The 23175-nt window shown below is 36.7% G+C and overlaps 1 long non-coding RNA gene across 1 annotated transcript; it reads right to left on the bottom strand.

Moving 5' to 3' along the window:
* Window positions 1-1264: 1264 nt before the first annotated feature.
* LOC118009149 lies at window positions 1265-23164 on the bottom strand. The gene is made up of 3 exons (XR_004678824.1): window positions 22657-23164; window positions 19042-19092; window positions 1265-1367 (listed from the first exon to the last, which is right to left on the bottom strand). It is a non-coding gene; the product is annotated as an uncharacterized LOC118009149 (long non-coding RNA).
* Window positions 23165-23175: the final 11 nt, after the last annotated feature.

The following is a 23175-nucleotide window of genomic DNA, read 5'->3' as shown; positions in this document are numbered from 1 at the left end:
AGTCTTCATATAAATTTAAAATTAATTTATAATTGCGATAGACTAAATGTTTGTGTTCCTCCAAAATTTATGTGCTGAAATCTAATCCCCAATGTAATAGGATTTGAGGTAGGGCCTTTGGGAGGCCATTAGGTCATAAGGGCAGAGATCTGATGAATGGAATTCACACCCTTATAAAAAAGGACCCATAGAATGCATCCCTGTACTTATGGGGGAAAACAGAAGAGTAGGAGGACTCTAAGCTCACCTCATCCCATGGATACAACTAGGTAACACCCACATAGTATAAATAACCCAGAAAATAACCCAAAGACTGGCAGAACAGACCTTCCACAGCTAAAAATGTAGAGAAACAGTAAATAGTAGGAAGGGCAAAGACATGGTCTGGAGCTAAATGGACCACTGGGATGGTCTACCAGAGGGAGGGAGACCATGGGTGCAAAAAGGGGGGAAAGATAGACCCCCATACCAAGCACCCCAGGCACAGGGACCACATTAAGACCAGAGGGGCATAATTTTGTGAATTCTCACAATCAATGGGACTTCACACCTGGAAATGTAAAAATCAGTAGGCTCTACTCTTGGAGAGCCAGGAGAGCAAGAGGACACAAGTCCCCAGCCTTAGCACAGCAAACAGGCCCTGGGAGATTCATGAGGCTTCATTTCATCTATCCGGCTGGCAAAGGACACTGCCCTCACACTTTCCTGCAAAAAAGCCCCACCCCACCCCAGTTTTCTAAAGCAGCACCAGTTCACCTCTCACAACAGACCTCGATCACCACACCCTATCCTCACATTCTCCTGCAAACTTGACCCCTTCAATATACCTTTGGCTAGAGGCCATTCAAAGTAGTGCCACAAGTATGGAAATATGTAAGCAGCCCAGACAGGAACTAGCACCAAAGTGACCCCTCTCCCCCTGCCCAAGGAGAGTAAAATATAACCACAGATGCCAATCCTACTGAAGACTCAGCAGTGGACTGGGGCAGACATCTGGTCTGATGGCAGGACCTGCCCAACAACAAAACCTTCTCAGGGGACAGCACAGGGAAAATGCCCTACAGTTCCATGATACTGCATCTCTGGCAAACACCTAGTCTATTCAACTCAACACCTAGGTGACCCCAGCCTGGTCCACTAACAAAACAAGACCAAACCATACCCACAACAAGCAGCAAGTCAGTGCAGATGACTGGACTAAAGGCAAAAGCAGCTCAGCCACTATAGTGGGGTACATGCAACCCACATAGGAGACATACCTGAAACACCAGGTTCTGGTGAAGAGGTGACATTGCACTGCAGGGCATTATAGGACCTCTTCTTCATATGGTCACGGCTTTCAAGACCAGGAAATGTAGCAGACTTTCCTAACACATAGAAATAGAGACAAAGTTAGATAAAATGAGGAGACAGGAGTATGTCCCAAATGAAAGGACAAAAAAAAAAAAAAAAAACAAAAAAACACAGCAAGCATGCTAAGCAAAAATGGAGATAATATACCTGATAGAGAATTTAAATGACCATTAAAAAAAAGTACTGGACTTAAGAACAGAGTGTCAAGAATACTCATGAAAGAAATTGAGGAAGACACAAAGAAATGGAAAAACGTTCCATGCTCTTGGATTAGAAGAATAAATACTGTGTAAATGTCTATGCTACCTAGAGCAATCTACACATTCAATGCAATCCCTATCAAAATACCATCCACTTTTTTCAAAGAAATGGAACAAATAATCCTAAAATTTGTATGGAACCAGAAAAGACCCCAAATAGCCTGAGGAATGTTGAAAAAGAAAAGCAAAGCTGGCGGCATCACAATTCCGGACTTCAAGCTCTATTACAAAGCTGTCATCATCAAGACAGTATGGTACTGGCATAAAAACAGACACACAGATCAATGGAACAGAATAGAGAGCCCAGAAATGGACCCTCAACTCTATGGTCAACTAATCTTCGACAAAGCAGGAAAGAACGTCCAATGGAAAAAAGAGTCTCTTCAATAAATGGTGCTGGGATAATTGGACAGTTACAAGCAGAAGAATGAAACTGGGCAATTTCCTTACACCACACACAAAAATAGACTCAAAATGGATGAAAGACCTAAATGTGAGACAGGAGTCCATCAAAATCCTAAAGGAGAGCACAGGTAGCAACCTCTTCAACCTCAGCCACAGCAACTTCTGTGGAAGGGGAACCCTCCTACACTGTTGGTGGGAATGCAAGCTGGTGCAGCCACTCTGGAAAACAGTATGGAGGTTCCTCAAAAAGTTGAAAATAGAGCTACCATACGATCCAGCAATTGTACTACTGGGTATTTACCCCAAAGATACAAATGTAGGGATCTGAAGGGGTACATGCACCCCAATGTTTATAGCAGCAATGTCCACAATAGCCAAACTATGGAAAGAGCCAAGATGTCCATCAACAGATGAATGGATAAAGATGTGGTGTATATATATAATGGAATATTATGCAGCCATAAAAAGAATGAAATCTTGCCATTTGCAACAACGTGGATGGAACTAAAGGGTATTATGCTAAGTGAAATAAGTCAATCAGAGAAAGACAAGTATCATATGATCCCACTGATATGAGGAATTTGAGAAACAAGACAGAGGATCATAGGGGAAGGGAGGGAAAAATGAAACAAGATGAAACCAGAGAGGGTAACAAACCATGAGAGACTCTTAATCTCAGGAAACAAACTGAGGGTTGCTGGACTGGAAGCAGGGGTGGAAGGGATGGGGTAGTTGGGTGATGGACACTGGGGAGGGTAGATACTATGGTGAGTGCTGTGAATTGTGTAAGACTGATGAATCACAGACCTGCACCCCTGAAACAAATGATATAGGTTAATAAAAACTAAAAAAAATAACAAAAAAAATCATCACACACACACACAAAAAGGCGGGGGGGGGGCGAAGATAAGCCAAAAAACAGACTCTTGACTATAGAGAACAAACAGATGGTTACCAGATGGGAGGTAGGTGAGGGGATGGGTGAGATAGGTGACAGGGGTTATTAGTACACTTACCATGATGCATACAGAGTAATGTAAATTATGAATCCCTACCTATATTATATACCTGACAATAATATAACACTATATGTTCACTTTATTGGAATTTAAAAATTAAAAAAAAAAAAATCAGACGTCCCCAAGGGCTCCCTTGTTCCTTCCAGCATGTGAGAACATAGTGAGAAGACCGCCATCTATGAAGCTGGAAGGAGACTCAGACACAATATGGGGCACCTTGGTCTTAGACTTCCCAGCCTCCAGAAGAGAAGTGCATTTCTGTTCTTTGTACCACCTAATCTATGGTATTCTGTTATAGCAGCCTGAACGGACTAAGAAACTGGTAATGGAGACATGGCGGTGCTGCTTTAACAAAGAGCTACAATGCAGAAGCAGCTTTGGAACTGGTTGATGGGTAGAGGCTGGAAGAGTTTCAAGCTGCTTGCTAGAAAAAGCCTGCATTGCTGTGAATGGACATTATGGAGGATTTTAATGAGGGCTAAGAAAAAAAGGAGAGCAGTAGAGAAAAGCCTTGGTTTTCTTAAACAATACCTAGTAATCCTGAATAGAGGTTGCTGGAAATGTGGACAGTAAGGGCTAGTCTGTGGAGGTCTCCGATGGTGATGTGCAATGTGGTATTGTAAATTGGAGGAAAGGCCATTCCGTGAGAGAGTGACAAAGAACTCTGATGGACCGTGTTTGTGTTCTAGTGTTAAATCCTAGTCTACCTTTCAACTTCTATTCAAGCATTGCTCTTGCTAGGAGATCACCCTTGACCTTGCAGTCTGATAGGAAAGCCCATTTTCTATGTTGGAATAGCATTTACCACACTGTAATGTACTAGTAACTTACTGCATGTTCCATCTCTGCTGAACTATAAGCTCAAAAAAAAAAAAAAAATCAAAGTTGGGAAGAAATGTAAGACAATTTTTAAAAGACCATGGGCTCAAAATACTTGCAGTGATGAAAATAAAAAAGAGGACCACATTTTCTTTATCCATTCATCTGTTGAAGGTCATCTCAACTCCTTCCACAGTTTGGCTATTGTGGATATTGCTGCTATGAACATTGAGGTGCATGTGCCCCTTCTTTTCACTACATTTGTATCTTTGGAATAAATACCTAGTGCAATTGCTGGATCATAGGGTAGCTCTATTTTTAACATCTTGAGGAACCTCCATACTGTTTTCATAAGGAACAGCGCAGAGGTCCACAGGGGAAGGGAGGGAAAACCGAATGGGAAGAAATCAAAGAGGGAGACAAACCATGAGAGACTCTGGACTCCAGGAAACAAAGTGAGGGTTACAGAAGGGAGGGGGGATGGGGTAACAGTGTGATGGGTATTAAAGAGGACACGTGTGGTGAGGAGCACTGGGTGTTAAACACAACTAATGAATCGTTGAACACTACATCAAAAACTAATGTTGTAATATATGTTGGTTAACTGAACATAATAAAAAATTAAAGAGGAAAAAATGTGCAATTGCTCTCTCCCTCTCAAAACAATTATACAGGTTGAAAGTAGTCTAACTAGACATGTTTGATGCAGATAAACCAGTCTGTTTCAATACCAGGTTCTTACCTAGATCATGGTATTTAATAAATGTTTTTTCTCAGCAAGTTCAAGTTAAATTTATTTATGGGCTAATTCCTTCTTTAAAAAATTCATACTGACACCTCAATAATCATAATGAGTTCTACAAAAAAAAAAAAAAAAAGAACTCTAGATGCCTCTTTAATTGAAAGTAGAAGGGACTGGAAATCTTGAAGCTGGAAAAGGGATAACAGGAACATAGCTTCAAATGACTTAACAGCCAACATATATATAGGGTTAGTTAGATTTCATTTCTAAAACTTTAGAAAACTAAAACCACCTCACAAATGGTTCTTATTTTGAACTTTACCAACTAGGTTGGGAAACTATTTTTCACATTCCCCCACATAAAGACTTTCTGAGCAAAGAACATTAGCTCCTGGGTTAAAGGATGACTGAATGACAAGGTTACCTTAGAAGGCACACAATGTATTGCTCTGGAAGGGCTTAAAGTATCCTTACCCCTGGAAGCCATGGGTTTACATTCCAGGGTGATGGAGAAAAGCTAAAAATAGGTCCTACGGAGAAGGTTGGAGAGGATTTCTTTGTATTCCATAGCAAGGGTCTCTCTCTCACTCTCCTGAGGTGCAGAGGAACAGATGAGCCAGCTGCCCTATATAAACTCCAAGTTTCCCCAACTTTGGGGTTCTTCTATGCCTCAACTCCTGTACATGCAGGGGATACCAAGCCCTCATGTTGCTTCATGGCTATTTGGAGGAATGGATAAGATTGCTTTGTGAGCTCTGTTCTCTTCTAGAGATTTCTGGGCTCCTGTGGACTAATTTGTTAGCTTGCAAGCAGAAGAACATGTTAGACCTTTCACAGCTGTGAAAGATGAAGCTTTTACAAATTGTTTGAGCATTTTTAGTTACTAAGTATTTACTATGTTATCTACTGGGACATATGCTAGAAAATAAAGATGAATAGGATACAGCTTCATCTTGAGTTGGCCACGCTCTAGCAAGGGAAACATAGATACAGAGAGCTAATAAGTATATCACAATATAATGTGTCTCTATTAGAGAAATATACAAAATGCCCTGAGGCTTAGAATAATTAGTAAGAATACATTTTTGAAAAGTAGCTGAAGTTAAAGCAGGACTTAGAGGACATATTAACAAATACCATAAAGAATTATTTTCTGGTTAAGAAGTTGAATAACCATTCATAACTTGTTTTTTCTACATGTTCTGAGAATCTATGATCAAAATGACTCAATGTAAAAACAAAGAACTATGGCATGCTTGTTAATGGGTCTAATGGAAGCTAACTCATCCAGCAAATACTCACGGAGTACTATCATGTGTTTATGATAAAATAATATGGTTAGACAAGTTTTTCCTCTGCCAAAAAACATACTGGCCGCTGCTCTTACTGGCCCTTCAAAGCAACTTGGACTATGTTTAACACTATTACAAGATTCATTACACTGTAATATGATGGCTTATTTAGTTGTCTTGTTCCACACTAAACTCTAAACTTTTTGAAGGCATGGGTGATTACTTAGCACCAGGAAAGCTGATGGAAATGTTAAGCACATGCTGGGCTGTAGCTGATACCTCTAATTGTTCCCCCATATTCATTTTCTTTTTTATATATTAATACATTTACAGATATTTTAACTAGTCAAATGGCTTCTCACCTCAGTATTTCCTTGCTTCTTTCACAGTTAATTGAATCTAGGTAATTAAGCTTTCATCATGGGTTGTGAGTAGAGATCATGGCTGAAATTTCTGAATATTACACTTAACATGAGTGGGAATACCTTTCCCTCTTTTACTCGCTCACCTACATGCGGAGTACAGATGCAACCAAGCACCTCCTTAACATTTGCAAGGACTGGAGAGTACAAATGGACATCTGCATACATGTAGAAATATTTAAGAGACATATCAATATAACAGTTATATAAAGTATGCTGTAGCCTTCTAACTTGATAATTTCACCTTCCTAACCACCTGAAAGTCCAGGTTTAAATCTAGAATTTCCACTCATCTACATACTGTGTCACAACTAGGAATACTCGAAAACCTGGCACTTAGACCAAAGTCCATGATGGATTAGTACACTCTTCCTGCCTCATGTACTTTTCTTCACAGTGAGATTGGCTGCAGACATGCATGAATACTCCAGACCACCACACGTCCAAGCCCCATGTATATCCCAACCAAACTGTCATCCTTTAGGTTAATGGGTATCCACACTGGTGTCAGGTTTACCTTCAGAAAAACAGTGTTGGCCCTGTAGGCAAGAAACTTTTGGAAGGAAATTCTGAGTTCCCAGGTACTCTGACTGCAGTCTAAAAAGAGGAGCACAGATTTCAGGTCACATATACCCTTGTTCTTGGGCTCACCACTACATGCTGAGAAGTGTAGAGTAAGGAGTAGGACCCTTCTGCAGCATGGAAGGCAAGGAAGCAGTCCCTCCCGCCCAGCTCTAAGGGTGGTACTAAATATAGTGGTCATGAGCCAGGTTCCACCATTCATATAGCTACATGGTCCAGTATAGCAGACACTAATCCAAATTGAGTGGCTAATCCAAATGGACATGAATTGCAAGTACAAAATATACACCTATTTTTTTAAGATATAGTATGAAAAGGGGTGCCTGGGTGGCTGAGTCGTTAAGCATCTGCCTTCGGCTCATGTCATGATCCCAGCGTCCTGGGATCAAGTCCCACATTGGGCTCCCTGCTTGGCGGGAAGCCTGCTTCTCCCTCCCCCACTCCCCCTGCTTGTGTTCCCTCTCTCGCTGTCTCTCTCTCTGTCAAATAAATAAATAAAATCTTAAAAAAAAAAAGAAAAGATATAGTATGAAAAAAAGAGGTAAAATATTTCAATAATTGATCTAGATCTCATGCTGGAGATCTGAAATATATTAGAATAAAATACATTAAAACTAATTTTATCTTTAATAGGATTAGAATTTTTTTTAATTTTTGATTTGATTTGCCTTATATTTCTGATGCACAATGCTACTCTAGAGAATGGTGTGGTAATAATATGAATAGAACCCGGATCTCTGGACAGTTTTGTGGAGCAAAAATCTACTCGCCAGGAATTTCCCATTTCCTTTTTACTATTACTTAACTGAGAAATAAACTATCCTGTTTGGGCATTGCATTCTTGGAGCTCTTTGTTGTACCAGTCGAAACTACGTACTAATGTATGGATAATAAGTAACATTTCAATAAATAATAGTTCAGCCCACAATGGGATAAACAGATTCATTAAAAGTATTAAAATACACTTAATTGTATAATCCATGTGAGATTTTGTTTGTTGCTATATTCAGTGCCAACAGGCATTCTTTTTTATAGTAAGCCTTTACTTTTCAGATGAACATGACAAATATATTAATGGGGATATAAAGTATTACTGCAACATATTAAGAGTTTCATGCCATAGTAGGCAGACCTCTTAGAGAAGCAGAGACTATTTCACATGGAAGTTTCTATAAAGGACATTGTGAAGCAACAGTTTAACAATAAGGATCAACATGGCTGGGTATGGGCTACAGATTAGTCAATTTGTATTTTTCTATTATTCAACTCTAATACTCATAAACTTAGGTTCTTGAGTATACTTGCTTTAGCATGGATGTACACAATGTACCACAAGTAAAATGTATTTTTATTATATGAAGGTATCAGGTACCTTATTTGGAGGTTGGTTTCAAGCAACATCCACCAATACTAACAATTAACAATACTATTCTGAAAATATTACCCTTATTCCTAAATCACCACACTGTAATTTTGGAGTTAATCTGTTTTGCTATATTTTAAATCCATGGGGATCAAAAATTCATTGAATTTACAAAATTTTTTTTTGTGATTATTTGCTTTAGCAGCTTTTATGGTATTTCTTTATATACAGCATTTGAAAAAGATAAATGTAAAACTTTAAATTTTAAACAGTTTTGAAATATCATTTGACCAAGGCATATTATTTTCTAACACTTGGGCACTGGAATAGTCTGTGTAAATAGATGCCCTTGGAGCATTCTCTTTGCAATTGATATGGGTTAAATAAAAAGCAACTTTTCAAAAACTTTTTTTTTTAACACCAAACTTTACACTGAAAAGTTTTAAAGACTATTAAACTTTGTAGATAGTGATATAAAACTCCCCTTTATACTTAAACTGTATGATAAAAAGGTTGATGAATAGAAAAACTACTAATATTAAAAATGTATGAATTTAACTATCCTTGGGCTGTTGCAAACATGTAAGATAAGCAACGTTGAGTTCAAAAAGAAAACCATAGAGCTTGTTTAATTGTTCAGGTTTTATTGTTCAGATAAACTATAAATGAATACTGAATATTTAAGATTTTTGAAAATGAACAAATTTAATTCATAAATATGGAGGATGCCTCTAGACATCCAACCAGGGTACCTGATGTGATCAATCAACTGTTTTAATCGTACTTCACTAAACACGATGAATCTTTTTAAAAATCCAGTGAAACCTGACCCCATAATTATTTGTTAGTCTTAAAGAAACCTATCCCCTGAGATAATGAACCAATGGAGTCTGAATAAGTACTTGAAAAATGAGCAAACTCAACAGAAGTAAAAAAGAAAACTGACACCACAGTTCTTAAAAAATTGCTAGTTAAAAGTGAGAAGTATAGATGTTTTAAAAAAGGACAATTGTGGTTTTGTTTTTATCACAAGTGGTAAATGTCCAACTTCTTAAAATTTCCTTACAAAATTTTCTACAGTGTTTCAGTTCTAAAAAAAATTGTCTTAACAGTTATAGATTTATAATTATTACTATTCTTTAGTTAAGTGGCAAGATGCTATTTAGATCAACTTTATTTTCAATTAAGATATTATTTTTGATTGTCTTCAATCCTGAAAACTATTCCCATTCATATTCTTCTTCTCTCCTTGTCTCTCTCTATATAGGACTATGCTAGCCTGAATAGGTACAAGTAAGAAAGTGTTGAATAAAACTATCACTGAAGAGTAATAATCCTAGATTCCTAAAATAGCACTGTAAATTTTACCAATTCTAGATGCATTTTTAATTCCACGAACTCTTGGGAAATTCCATGGGAACTATATAGGAGCTCATTATCTAAATTTGATTTGAAAACTATCTTTAAAATCAAATGTCTAAACAGAAGCCAAAAATTATTCATACACCCTGAAGAAATAAAAATTAAATCTAAGGTGACTTCAATGTGAGCCAAATGGCATAATGAACCTATAAAACGCTTAGTGAAATGCAGTCAGGCTTGTAGATGTGTTTACCAAAAAGGAATGTTCTGCTTTCATATTTATTATGATCTTTCACTGATTTAAAACTCCTATATACTGAAACTTAACAAACATCTTTAATTTACATAAAGCACAGCATAAAAAACTAATATAAGAATGGATTAAAACAACAACAGTAGTTTATTGTGCCAACCTCAGCAATTAGGAAAGAGAAAGAGGTTATTGAGTCTAAGAAATATTTAAAAATATTATCAATATATATTTCCTTAAGAGTTAATAATACCGCAGTGTGATTCATAAATGCCATCTAACTTCGTTTCACTGTTTGAAATCAATGAACTGGATCTTCTGAGTAAGAGTTCAATAACATATTTAAGAGCCAAATAGGCATCATTTTTTTACTTCTATTAAGTTGAAAAGGAAAAAGGAAGGTCTAGTTTACTTACAGGGAGTTTGTTCTAAGTGAGATTTTACTTTTCAGACTGTTGGGCTAATGATTAACGTCACATACCGTACATCTTCGTCTAGAAACTGTAGTGTCTATTAAATGTAATTACCTTTCCCCATGGCTTTAAATTGACGGCAGATTCAAAATGAAGGTGGCTTCTATTAAATTTAATTACTTCCCCCTGAAGCTTACTTGGCAAAACTGACTAGTAATGAAAGTGGATTCTATAAAAAAGCTGCATGGTCAAGGTGTGGCTATTAAATTAGCAATGTTATTAATAAAAAAAAAAGTAAAAATACTTGGAATATTTTATCATCCATGTAGATTTTTGAGATAGTATGCCTGGTACATTAAGTTCTCGGTTTTCTATTCATTTCAACTTTCAACCAATAAATTACATATTGATTATCATGATAATTAAAATGACAATTTTCAAAAAGTTCATCTAATGTTTCCATGTACACAAAATAGGGACCCTTTCATCATTTTAATTCAATTGACATTTTAAATCAACATGATGCAATGAAAGAAGAATTAGAAAAACAAATTCTGTTCTTATTAACTATATAATTAGTTTTTTCTTCCTGAGCTGGTTACCTAATCTGAAAGACAGAACTAATAATATGTCTTCTCTACCTAAGATAAATATTAAGAAAATTAGAGGGGAAAGTGTTGTTTTGTAAATTTTTTTTTTTAAGATTTTATTTATTTGAGAGAGAGAGCACAAGCAGGGGGAGCAGCAGAGGGAGAGGGAGAAACAGGCTCCCCGCTGAGCAGGGAGCCCGATGTGGGGCTCGATCCCAGAACCCTGGGATCATGACCTGAGCCAAAGGCAGACGCTTAACTGACTAAGCACCCAAGCACCCCTCTGTCTTTTTTAAAAGGCCACCTTTTTGGATTAATATTCAAAAAAACAGTAACCTATCAATTTATCATACATTCATTCATCATTCAACATCCAATTTACTGTATAACAATGCACCAGCCATGTATTAGAGGTATAAATACGTAATATCTATGGAATTCTATAATCAAAGGAGCATAAAAACAAAAGTCAGTAAATACTTCACCACTATGGGAAGACCCTGTGAGGACTCCAGAGCAACTCTCCTGACCCCTGGGGAACATTCATATCCCTCGCCTCATCATTTGTTAGGAATGTAGCATACTATCGCTAGTATCTACCTGCTCATCCAGCCACAACATAGGCACACAGGCTTGCTCAGGCGTGAAACAGGCACCAGTTTGCAGAGCATCTCCACTTCAGGAGATGCAGGCCAAGCTCCCTGAGTGGTCTCTTGAGAGGGAAAAAAAAAAAAAAGCACTAATCTTGAGGTAGGAAGATAGTAACTTCCATCCTTCTCCCTGGGTGTGGGGGCATGCTTTCGGCATCAGAAAGTGGTAAGGGTTCTCTCAAGGAAATTCTGTTCTCTCATTAGCCCACTTTTGTCATACTGATATACTTTATATTATGTTAGGATACTTTTACATTTTTCAATGTTATTTATAGCTTAGTCATGAACTAGTTCTCAGAGGTTTCCTTTGTAGGTTCTGAATCGGTTTCTTTCACACACTTACTTTTGCACCTATTTTCTATTATAGTCACATAACAATTTTCCTTTCAATATGCTTTTATTTTTTTTTATTTTTTTTATTTTTTTAAAGATTTTATTTATTCATTTGAGACACAGAGATACAGAGAGAGAGAGAGAAAGCATGAGCAGGGAGAGAGGCAGAGGCAGAGGGAGAAGCAGGCTCCTCGCTGAGCCAGGAGCCCGATGTGGGGCTCGATCCCAGGACCCTGGGATCATGACCTGAGCCAAAGGCAGACGCTTAACCATCTGAGCCACCCAGGCACCCCTCAATATGCTTTTAAAATAGGATAGTGATGAGCACCGAAAACTGTGGAAACACAAACATGACAAAATAACCTAGGCTAGTAAGAGGATCATGGACGCTTCCTATAAGTCAAGTCTGAGGGAAAGTGAAGAAGTAGTAATGCAATGCGTTTGCCAAGTGAATAGCAACGGGAAGAGCAGTTAAACAAAAGAACAGTACAGGTAAAGACTCAGGAGGTACAAAGGAGCAGCCTTCATTTGGAGAACCTTGCTCTAGCACAGCAAGACACTGTGGTGAAAGATACGCAAACAGGCCAATTTTGCAACTGAAATTTGGTATGACGGAGAGATTATTCCACCCAACACCCTCAGGTCTGCTCCAGTAAATCTTCCTCTATACCCACAAAATTTCCAAAATTAAACGATATTTTGAGGACACGGCTTTCATCCCTTTATGTAGAGTATTATACCCAATGAGCTTGCTTTTATGGTTAATAATAAAGTTAATACGCTGGAAATTCTATATTATTATGTATTCTCTGAGCACAGGTAGGATTTCTGTCTTGTTTACTATTGTACCTTTAACTTCTAGCGAAGTGTTTTGAAAATAGTATTAAATAGCTGCATTATGTTCACTAATAGATTTCTGGATAATGCGGATGAAATGTTAAGTACCAAAAGTATAAATTTCATAGAACTCTAACAGATACCTCTGCAAGTTTTCTCTGTAACAAGTCACCACGAATGTTAACTATTTTGCAATTGTTATGTGTATCAAATCACTACACTATAGATCTTAAACTTACACAGAAGTTACATGTCAGTTATATCTCACTAAAGCTGTAAATTAAAAAAAAAAAAAAGATTTATGCAAATCACCAAAAACTAAGTGACTTAAAACTTTACCAATTTATATTACCTTACAGTTCTGGAGGTCAGTTCATCTCAGGTATCACTGGCCAAACTCAGTGTAGACAGGTATGCTTTTCTTTCTGGAGGCTCTAGGGGAGATTCCATTTTCTCTCCTTTTCCAGTTGCCAGCAACCAATTGTATCTCCTGGAGGGACAACCCCTTCCTCCACCTTCAAAGCCAGCACTGCAGCTCCCTAACCACGCTTCCATGGTCAGGATTTCCTCTAGTTCTCTTCTGCCTCCCTCGTCTGCTTTTAAGAATGTTTGTGATTACATTGGGCCCACCTGAGTAACCCAGGTTACTCTATTTGACAGTCAACTGATTAACAAAACTAATTGCATGTTACCTTAATTCCCCTTTGCCATGTAACCTAGCAAGTTTTAGTTTGCTATTTCCAGGTGCAGAGGTTGCAGGGAATTGGATCTGGACATTTTGGGAGACCCATTATTCTGTCTACCACAATCCAAAATGCTGAAAACATTTGTTTGATATACAATTTGATCCCTAGGTCTGTGAGCAGAAAAAGCAAGTGGAAGTCACATACCAAGGACAGAGAACTCTCCCAGTGCCTGAGTCCAGCTCACAGGCCAATCAGAGGTCACGTCTTTTGGGTGACCTCCCCCAACAGGTGTATATTATTAATGACTAAGTCCCGCTTTGATTCTTAATATCCATACTCAAAGAAAAAAATTACCAGTTTCTTGTTAGATAATTTTGGAACCACAATAAAGGTATAATATTAAAATGTAATCCTTCAATTTTAAGGGTCTGATAATCTGTATCTATCAGTGAGTGAAGACAATTTTTATTAAGTAGAGAAATACCCTGTTTTACCACAAGCTATAGAGAAAAGAGAGATAAAATTTAAACACCAGAAAGAACTTCAAAACAAATGCTTCTTAAATACCTCAACTAAAGAGTAAAATTCAGTTTCAGAAGTTATTTTGATGTTACTAATGCATGTTAAATGCAGTTGTCTGTGGTTAACAGGAACTCAACTAGCTTGTTACATTCTATACTTGGAAAAACCTTTGGGTAAAACAAGTGAGGTGAGTCAATTTAATTAGGCAAATTCAATCTAATTTAACAATCTGAAAAAGTTCTAAATTTAAATTATTATAAACTGAAAATGCTCCTTAAAAGTGGATTAGGTGAAAAGATAAAACATGCATCAATTAAGATTAAAAGCACAACCTTTTTCTCTCAGTGTTGACATAGTCTGCTGTATTCTGTGCTTTGGATTTTCATTAGATTAAAATTCTGGCTTTAAAAAAAAAATCCTGTTTTTAGGTTTTGGTATGTAACTTGAGAGATCAGATATTTCATGTTACTTTCCACAGTGAAAGAAGTAACATTCTGAAAAAGTAGTAAAAAGGTAAATACAAATAAAATTCCTGTTAAATTGACACCCCTCAAAACAAACAAAAACAAAAACTTGGTAGGGCAATTCCCAGCCCCCAAATTGGGAAATCCAGAATGCCAAAATCAGATGAGAACCAAATCCAATTTTTATCTCAAAGATTCCCCCTGACGGTATCTGCTAAATGCTGGAGACCTTAAGCTTCTGTTTTGAAGACTATTTTAAAGATTGCAGAGAATAGGAAATAAATCCCTAGGCCCACGTAACATGGGAACTCTAATAGGAGAAATCTGTGTAAAACCAGGACCTCAAAGTATATACTCTGAATAACAATTAATGAGAGATAAAGACTATTTTACTGAAAATAACAGCAAGAAAACGTGCCATTTTCAATTCTGGAACGAGGTGGAAAGGGACAAATCTCTGGAGAATCTGTAACCACAAGGTGGTTTCGTTTTCATATTGATTTGTTTTAGGAAATTATAGTACACAGTCTAAAACCTTGAGAGAGAATTTTTTAAAAATCACTGTTAGAAACAAACATGTATCCTTTTTGGGAAATTTAACTTCAGCTCAAGTTTCCAAAAATAATGAGCAGTTCACAGTCAAAAATCACAAAACATGAAAGAAAACAAGGCTCTCTGCATCAAAACCAGCAAAAACAGACAAAATTTCCAAAAACAATTTTGAAATAATTAAGCAGAAAACAAAATATTGTATATACATAACTACATATATGTAATTTATATGTAACATATATGTATTTGTTGAAATAAATATAAGGCTTGAAAGCAGAAAACTAGCATATTTAAAAACTTATTCAACATAACCCAAAAATGAAAAAATTTAAAAATAAAATTTATTTTTTTTAAGATTTTATTTATTTATTTGACAGAGAGAGAGAAAACACAAGCAGGGGGAACAGGAGAGGGAGAAGCAGGATCCCTGAACCCGCCATGGGGCTCGATCCCTGGACTCCAGGATCATGACCTGAGCTGAAGGCAGATGCTCAACTGACTAAACCACCCAGGTGCCCCTAAAACTGAAATTTAAAACTCAAGGTCTGCATTAGCAGATTAATCATACCTCAGGCAAATGTTAGAAACCTGGAGGAACAACTAAAATATGTAACACAGAAGACACAGTAAGACAGAATAATGTAAGTCTACAAAATAGTTTGCTAGAACCAGCTCTGATCAGCTTGCAAGAGATGTTTGTACATTATCTCTTTCCAAGTCTGTTTGTAAACATCACCTTTGGTAGCTCACAACTCACCATGATGGTAATAGTCACACCATGGAAATTTGAAAATGCTATAATCAGGTCTTTTTTTATTTTGAAAAGCCAATGTTAAACATTTACCAGCACATCACTAGGTCCATATAAAATCCCAAAGCATCTAATAGAATAGGGAAGATAGCAGTATCTAGAGATAATGGGGTGATCAGTTTTCAAAATTCTTAAAAGATACCAATTGAGTAAGCCCAAGAACTTAGAGATATTAATTATAAACTTGGAATTTTATATTCACTTAAGAATGAAGGTTAAAGATATAATCATCCAGGAAAAAAAAAATAGTAAGGGAATAAGGAAAGTCCAAAGCAGACTAAATTTAAGCAGAAAGTAAACAACTCCACGTTGAAATTTCACATATGTAAACAAAAATTGGTCTTCAATAAGGTGCTAAATGGATACTTCTGGTGAAGCTATTTAACTACTCCTTACTTATTTAATAGTGTCCCCCTATTCCCAAAGGTGAGACTGGCAAATATCTCCAATGACCTCCAATCAATGCAGGTGATTTGGGGTTTTTCTTTTCTAATTCAGCTATCGAGCTATTATGTAAAGGGTCTCCAATTCAAACTCCCACCAGCTCAGGCAGTAGGCTAAAAGCAGCAAAGATGTATCCAGTCCATCATTTTCTCTTTGGGTTAAGACATCAAAATCTAATTGATAGCCTCAATCAAATCAAAAATTTTGTTAGGCTGGCATTGGACTGCAGTTTTTGTAGTCAGTCATTAGTTTATCCTTGATTCTAAGACATAACCATTCTTTACTTCCTCCGCCTAGGAAGGCAGTAGGAGACTCAGTTCTGTCCTTCAGAAGGTTTTAGATTTGCTCTTTGCCATTCAGCACCCCACAGCCTCAGACTTCAGCAAACATCCTGATATATAGAAATGTCACATATTTCAGGCCCATCCAGTCACCACTTTCATCACTGTAACCCAGAGAGAATGCAAAATCTCTGCTGATTTCCTGTTCCTCCACAAAAACCTTCTGTTAGAGACCAAGCCTAGATTCTTGGTCCCCACCTACACCCAGAATCAGGAAGTGCCCCCAGAGGAAATATGGCTACAGGTCCTCAGAATCCATTCAACTCTCCTTCTAGGACTTTAATTTCTTCTTTGTTGAAAGACTCTACCCACCTCAGCCCCACCCCTCACCACAGATCTCTATTTTTTAAAGACTGGTAAACTTTATAAAATTTTGCTCTATTTTTCAGAAGCTTTCTACCGAGCATTTTAACCTTCTGCAGAGCCTCAGAATACAGAAAATGTCTTGTGGAGCAAAGGACCATACATTTGAGGACACTCAGTTCTCTGCTTTCTCACTCTAACCCCACGCAGTTGTTAAAAATTTTGTTGGTTTCTCTTTCCCCTACATAAATTCAGGCTGCGCCAGCAAAGATAAATTTTTCTCTCTGGCCAGGAAAGGCAACTGTGACTGCACTTTGGAATGAAATCTCCACTCTCTGGAATGTTAGTCCATCTAGTCTTCATTGTCTCGAATCGCTATGATGCTTTTAAAATTTGTGTGATTTTGATCTTTTGATATGATCTTTTCAAGTGTTTACAGCAGGAAAGCTGGGTTGCCATAACAGTACCATAAATAATCAGAAAGCAAAAGTACATTTAATTATTAACACTATTCTTTAGAATGTACATATATGTTATATATATACTTGTTTTTAAGATATCACAACAAACAAGTGAACAGATGAGCATATGTGAAATACCTAAGTCCCTAAAACAAACAGCAAACAAACCACACCACCAAATAACGAGCTAATAAAGCATAGTTGAGGTCATTGCTTCCTAGAATAAAGGAAGGTGCTACCTTAGAGTTTGAGTGCCTTTTTGGAAGTTGGAAGTATGAAAATGAATAAAGGGCAACCTAATTTAAAATGAAGGAAAGCCCTGAAGGAGGCGCTCTCGTGCAAATACACATACCACTCATTACTGCCTGCTTAATTAGCAGAAAGAAGGAAGATCACCCCCTGCCCCATAAGGCACTAGTCACACCTCACAACCAGTAAGAAACCTCCACAACCTCAAACTCTTAAAGTTCTTCTCCAGTGAACTTTTTGTTCAAAACAGTCCTCCTCAATTTCTCCTGAAACTGAATGCAAGCGGACCTTCCCATTGTTTCTTTGGACTTGCCATGCTTTGCCATTGTTTGCTTGTCCCAAATTGCAATTCCACTGTTATAAAGTCAGTTGTAAAATAACTTGCTCTTTTGTTTCTTTAGTCAATGGAAGACAAGGGCAGGATGTTTGGGGGTCTGGTATAAGATAGGTCTTTTTATGCAGGGGTTTGATAAGATTGAGAAATATTTTCTAGATAATGGTACAATTGAGGAACAGGCTGAGGTAAGGGAGTTTTGAGGAAGAGTTTTAGAGAACTCTCCAATAGTACACAATCTTTTGAACTCCTTTGAATAATCTATTGTTATGGGAAGGATCCTTGAGGAAGACTAGTGGTATTATCAGATAAATAGATTCTTAGGAAGTTCCTGAAACAAACAATAAAGTTACCTGTAACTTTATATTTTTATTCATGTTTCCTGTCAGACTCATATCATTATATTAATGGAGACAGTTGAATGCTAAAGTTATGTAAATGAAGACATTCTCCTGGTACTTAATGTTATTAAATGTGGTTGGTTTCATTTCCCAAGGAAGAGAAGCCAGTGGTGACATTCCAAAGAACCATTTTTATACGATGATTACACGAATATGAATTTAGAATTTAGGAATATGTCAATAAGAAAGGGAGCAATTTTTTTCAAGAAGTTTTACAACAGAGGGGAAAGCGATAATAGCAAAAAGGATTAGAAGTGTTAAAAGAGCTTTTTGTTGTTTATTTTGCTTTGGCATCCTCTCTCTCTTTAGAAATTGCATTTGCTCTTTCTATATTTTTTTCTTTTTTTTTTTATTTATTCTTATGTTAATCCCCATACATTACATCATTAGTTTTAGATGTAGTGTTCCATGATTCATTGTGCATAACACCCAGTGCTCCATGCAGAACGTGCCCTCCTCAATACCCATCACCAGGCTCACCCATCCTCCCACCCCCCTCCCCTCTAGAACCCTCAGTTTGTTTTTCACAGTCCATCGTCTCTCGCATTTGCTCTTTATTAAGGATATGCTACATATAAATTTTTACTCACTGAGGGCACTTGCCCTCAGGGAGGGCCTGTAAAGAGTGCCTTACCATTACCAGTGATCCTTCCCCCCTCTTTCATGTAGAGCAGACTTAGCATCTTGGGATCATTGACAAGATCTTCCTTAAAATAATAACAAGAAGTAAACACTGAATTTATAAGATGGCATCTCTTGAGGAGGGAAGTGGAGAACTCACTGAGAACACGGACTGCATAACTTTGGTGGCTTCATGAGTCTTCGCATGGTCCTGGATGAGAGTGGAAATGAAGATAAAAAACCCTTTGTTTTTCTCTGGTTTTAAAGTAAAACTTGCCAAAGATTTGGGTGTGGTTCTCAAAGGCAGAAAGGGTAGCATTTAGGTTTCAAATAGTAGCCAATTCCACTTTAGAACATCTCTGGTTGGGAGCCTCTCTGGAAGACGATTGCAATGGTAACAGATGGAGCTGAACACAAAGAGCTGAAATCTTGTGTTTCGATCAAGTTTAACAATGGGAAGTAAGATCATTTCCCCAGGAGAAAGAATTCCTATAATATATGTGCTGGTATCTGGAGGGAGAAAACTGAATCACAGTGCTCAAATAGCAGCATCTGATACTTCAGCTCTAAAACAGAATTAAAACACACCAGGGGTTGTACAAGACAAACTACACAGATATATGAAGAAAATGTTAAAATTTCTACTTATCTTTAATTTTTATTTTAAAAATGATAGCTCCTTTAAGGTATTTAAGTCTTGAATGCATTAATTGACATGGTAAGCTTTCTCGGGTCTATTTCATGTCTGTTGCATTTATAATGGAAGTTTGAGAGGAGAGCAGGATTTCCACATGAAGGAGCTATCCTCAGGAGTTTGGTGTATTGCTGAACAGTTCTTGTATATTTCCATAATTAGATGGATTTGCTACTTAATCATCCAGTTTTAACTAAACCAACCCATACAAAATGGACAAGTGAGTTAAACAAGATGTCTACAAAATATGGATTGATGATAGTCCCAGTGATTTAAGTACAGGAGGGCAACAAGGTTATAGCAGAGTTGGTAGTTTATTGCTCAAAACTCTCTTCATCTGCCTCGTTCTGAGGCAACACATTTGTGACATAACCATGTCTAAAAAGAAGTTGTTCAAAATAATTCAAAGTTATCAGGATTTGAAATTGAAAACTGCATTGAAAAGTAGACTTACACCCATGGGTACCAATAGCCTTATCTTAAGTGTACATTTCCCCTTGAGATATTAGTTACATTGAGATAATGTTAAGCCACTTTTATTAGGAAGACATCTTGCTAAATTATATTTTCGAAATACATAATACATTAGTATAAAAGTTCACAGATATGCTCTATACATCAATAAATATACATGTAATATAATGGAGGTATGTAATGTAAAAGTGTGGATATCACCTCAGAATATCTAGATTCCATTTACAAAAGCATAAAAGTTCTTATTTCCACACAAACATTTTCAGGCTGCAAATGGGTATTAAAACTTCTTATTTGAGAAAGATTCAATAAGGAAGGAGGAAAAATATCCTGGCAGTTTCTAAAGATAAAAAACGGATGTAAGGCCCCAAAGTAATTTCTTACAAAGTCATTAAAATTATCAGGATAGGTAAATGCAAAAAAAAAAAAAAAAAAAAAAAAATTAGGCAACTGCAACATCTTGAAATTTAGTTCATTTGCAAATCCTCCTCCGGTTGATATAGGTCTATTTTTGTAGTCACACTGTATGGTAGTGAGAAGAAAAGAAGGGTGGACTGATTAAATTCAAGATCTCTTAGGTGTAGGGCGCCTGGGTGGCTCAGTTGGTTAAGTGACTGCTTTTGGCTCAGGTCATGATCCTGGAGTCCCGGGATCGAGTCCCACATCGGGCTCCCTGCTCAGCGGGGAGCCTGCTTCTCCCTCTGACCCTCTCCCCTCTCATGTGCTCCCTCTCTCTCATTCTCTCTGTCTCAAATAAATAAATAAAATCTTAAAAAAAAAAAAAAAGATCTCTTAGGTGTGGAAACCTAATTACAATTTGGAATACATAGCCATGAGGTTCAGGGATGCTGTAAATCTCTAGGTTAGAGGTACAGACTGGTAGGGGATCAGAGTCCTAGCTTGAAGTATTTCCTTTGATTTGCATGCTACTAGATTCCAAATGCTTTGCAGTACTATCCTCAAAATAATTGATATTAATTACATTTCACCATTACTACCACCACCATCACCACCACCACTAACAATAAAAGAGGTATGGGATACTGTAAAGTTTCTAAAGCAAAAAACAAAACAAAACAAAAAAACCACACATAACATCTATCAGGTTTTAGACTAGGTCTCTCCAGTTTCAATCCTCATGATTTTCAACAATGTCCTCAGTGCCCAAATTATTCTGCCAAGACCCAAAGGACTTCAGGAAATCCTTCAGGCACTGTTATGATGGTGGGAGGCAGGAAGTTTATTATAATTAACTTGATTTTACTCTCTAGTCATTTTTATAAGCAAAATTCTCTTTTATATTAGATTCTAACTTCTCCATTACAAACGCTGAAATTAAGGACACTGTTTCTGATAGTGTATAGTAACTTAATTTTTTTAAGTGCTACTTCTCCTGTAGATACTACAATCTCCTTGCAGAAATTAAATGAATGGGTACAAAGATATTTGTTAGGCACAAATTTCTTAATATTTAGAAACAAAATGAGACAATGATAAGAAAATGAATAATGCATCCATTTCTAATGAGGTTTTTCAAGAAATATAAATATCTCAGAAGGAAAAAATGCCATTTAAATTGCTTATTTTTATCATAAAATAAACTGAACCTTACTAAAATTGCATTAATAAGTAAATATACCCTGTACTTTACACAGTACTTATCTAACATATTCTGATCACCACGCATAAAGAAATTATGACTTTTATCTTTGATTCTATCTCTGTATTGATAGAATTTTTGAGTTAAATTCAACTGGACAATAAACTTAAAAAAAAAAAAATGTGGCCAGTGTTTGAATATATCTTTTAAGTTTACTCAAATTAGGAAAGCTAAAATTCCTCATTTCACACAAACATTTTCTAGGCTGCAAAGGATATTAAAACTGCTTATTTTAGAAATATTCAATAACTGTTGAAAAATACTGGCATTTTTCAAAGATAAGAATTAAATCTTTGAAGCACCCTCTTATAAAGTCATTGAAAGTAACAAAACAGGTGACTTTATCATCCTCAAATTCAGTTCATCTGCAAATCTTCAATAAAATGTTTTTATATAAATCTTTACGTTCTCTTTAAAAGTAATATCAGAGAAACTATCTGCTTTTACTAGATTATCTTTTAAAATGGGAGACACAGAAAATCAGTAAATGAGGTTATATTACTAATTAGCATATTGTCTCCACTACCTATAGTCCACTACAAAAAACTGTGGCTTCCATTTTATCACATAGATGAAACAGTTATCTTTCAGGGTTTGAAATTTCTGTGATCTTTATGCTTAATAAGCTCAGTAAAAGGCATTCAAATTACATCACTTTTGTCTTGGAAGTTAAATTGGGAAATATTGCATTCTCTGAGATGATAAACTCTGCAGAAGATAAATTATCATGAGAAATAGTTTTAATTGATTTACCATAATAAAAGTTATGTGACTTTGAAGTGCAAATGACACATTAAAATGAATCTACAGTATGTTGATAATAAAGTGGCTTCTTTGTTAATGGAATTACTGACACTGCAGATGCTTTCAGGAGTGATGTCTTCTACTGTTAATCAAGAGACTACAATGTAAAAATGAATGTGCTGTTTATTTAAATCTCAGCCCACCTTTCTTCCTTCTTGCTTCAGAGTAGTTCGATACTCAGGTTTGAAAAATGGAGATCCTGGTCATCACAGTTAATATCATTTTGGCTGATCCACTTCTGCTTTTTCCTGAACATCTTGACTGCAATCCCAAGGTCTCCCTGTTTGGAAATCAGAAAGACTGTCAGAGGAGGCACATGATAAAGTTCATGATGGAGTTCAGGATTAGATGCTTCTATAAATATGTAGATTAGTAAATTTTTTTTCACATATAAACCTTAACAGTACATGTTCCAAAAGTTTCGAAACAACGAAGAACTGATTAAGTTCTTCTTTCCAGTTTATCTTTTAACTCAGGCAAAGCATCCTGTGAGAGGAAACCGAAACTACCACCCCAGGCAATAATGACTGCCCTGAAGCCAGCCAGACCCTGTATGATTGACTCCAAGACAATGACCAACATGCCCTTTACTGCTCCCTGCATGGACCCACTGACCTTTGTCCTACATTGTCCTTGTATAAACCTAGAAGTATTTTCAGCAC

The sequence above is a fragment of the Mirounga leonina genome, unplaced genomic scaffold, assembly GCF_011800145.1.
Source record: "Mirounga leonina isolate KUSES-001 unplaced genomic scaffold, KU_Mleo_1.0 Mir_127, whole genome shotgun sequence".
NCBI classification, from domain to species: domain Eukaryota; kingdom Metazoa; phylum Chordata; class Mammalia; order Carnivora; family Phocidae; genus Mirounga; species Mirounga leonina.
Note: the sequence above shows the minus strand (reverse complement) of the source record. Positions and strands in the feature narration are given on the sequence as shown.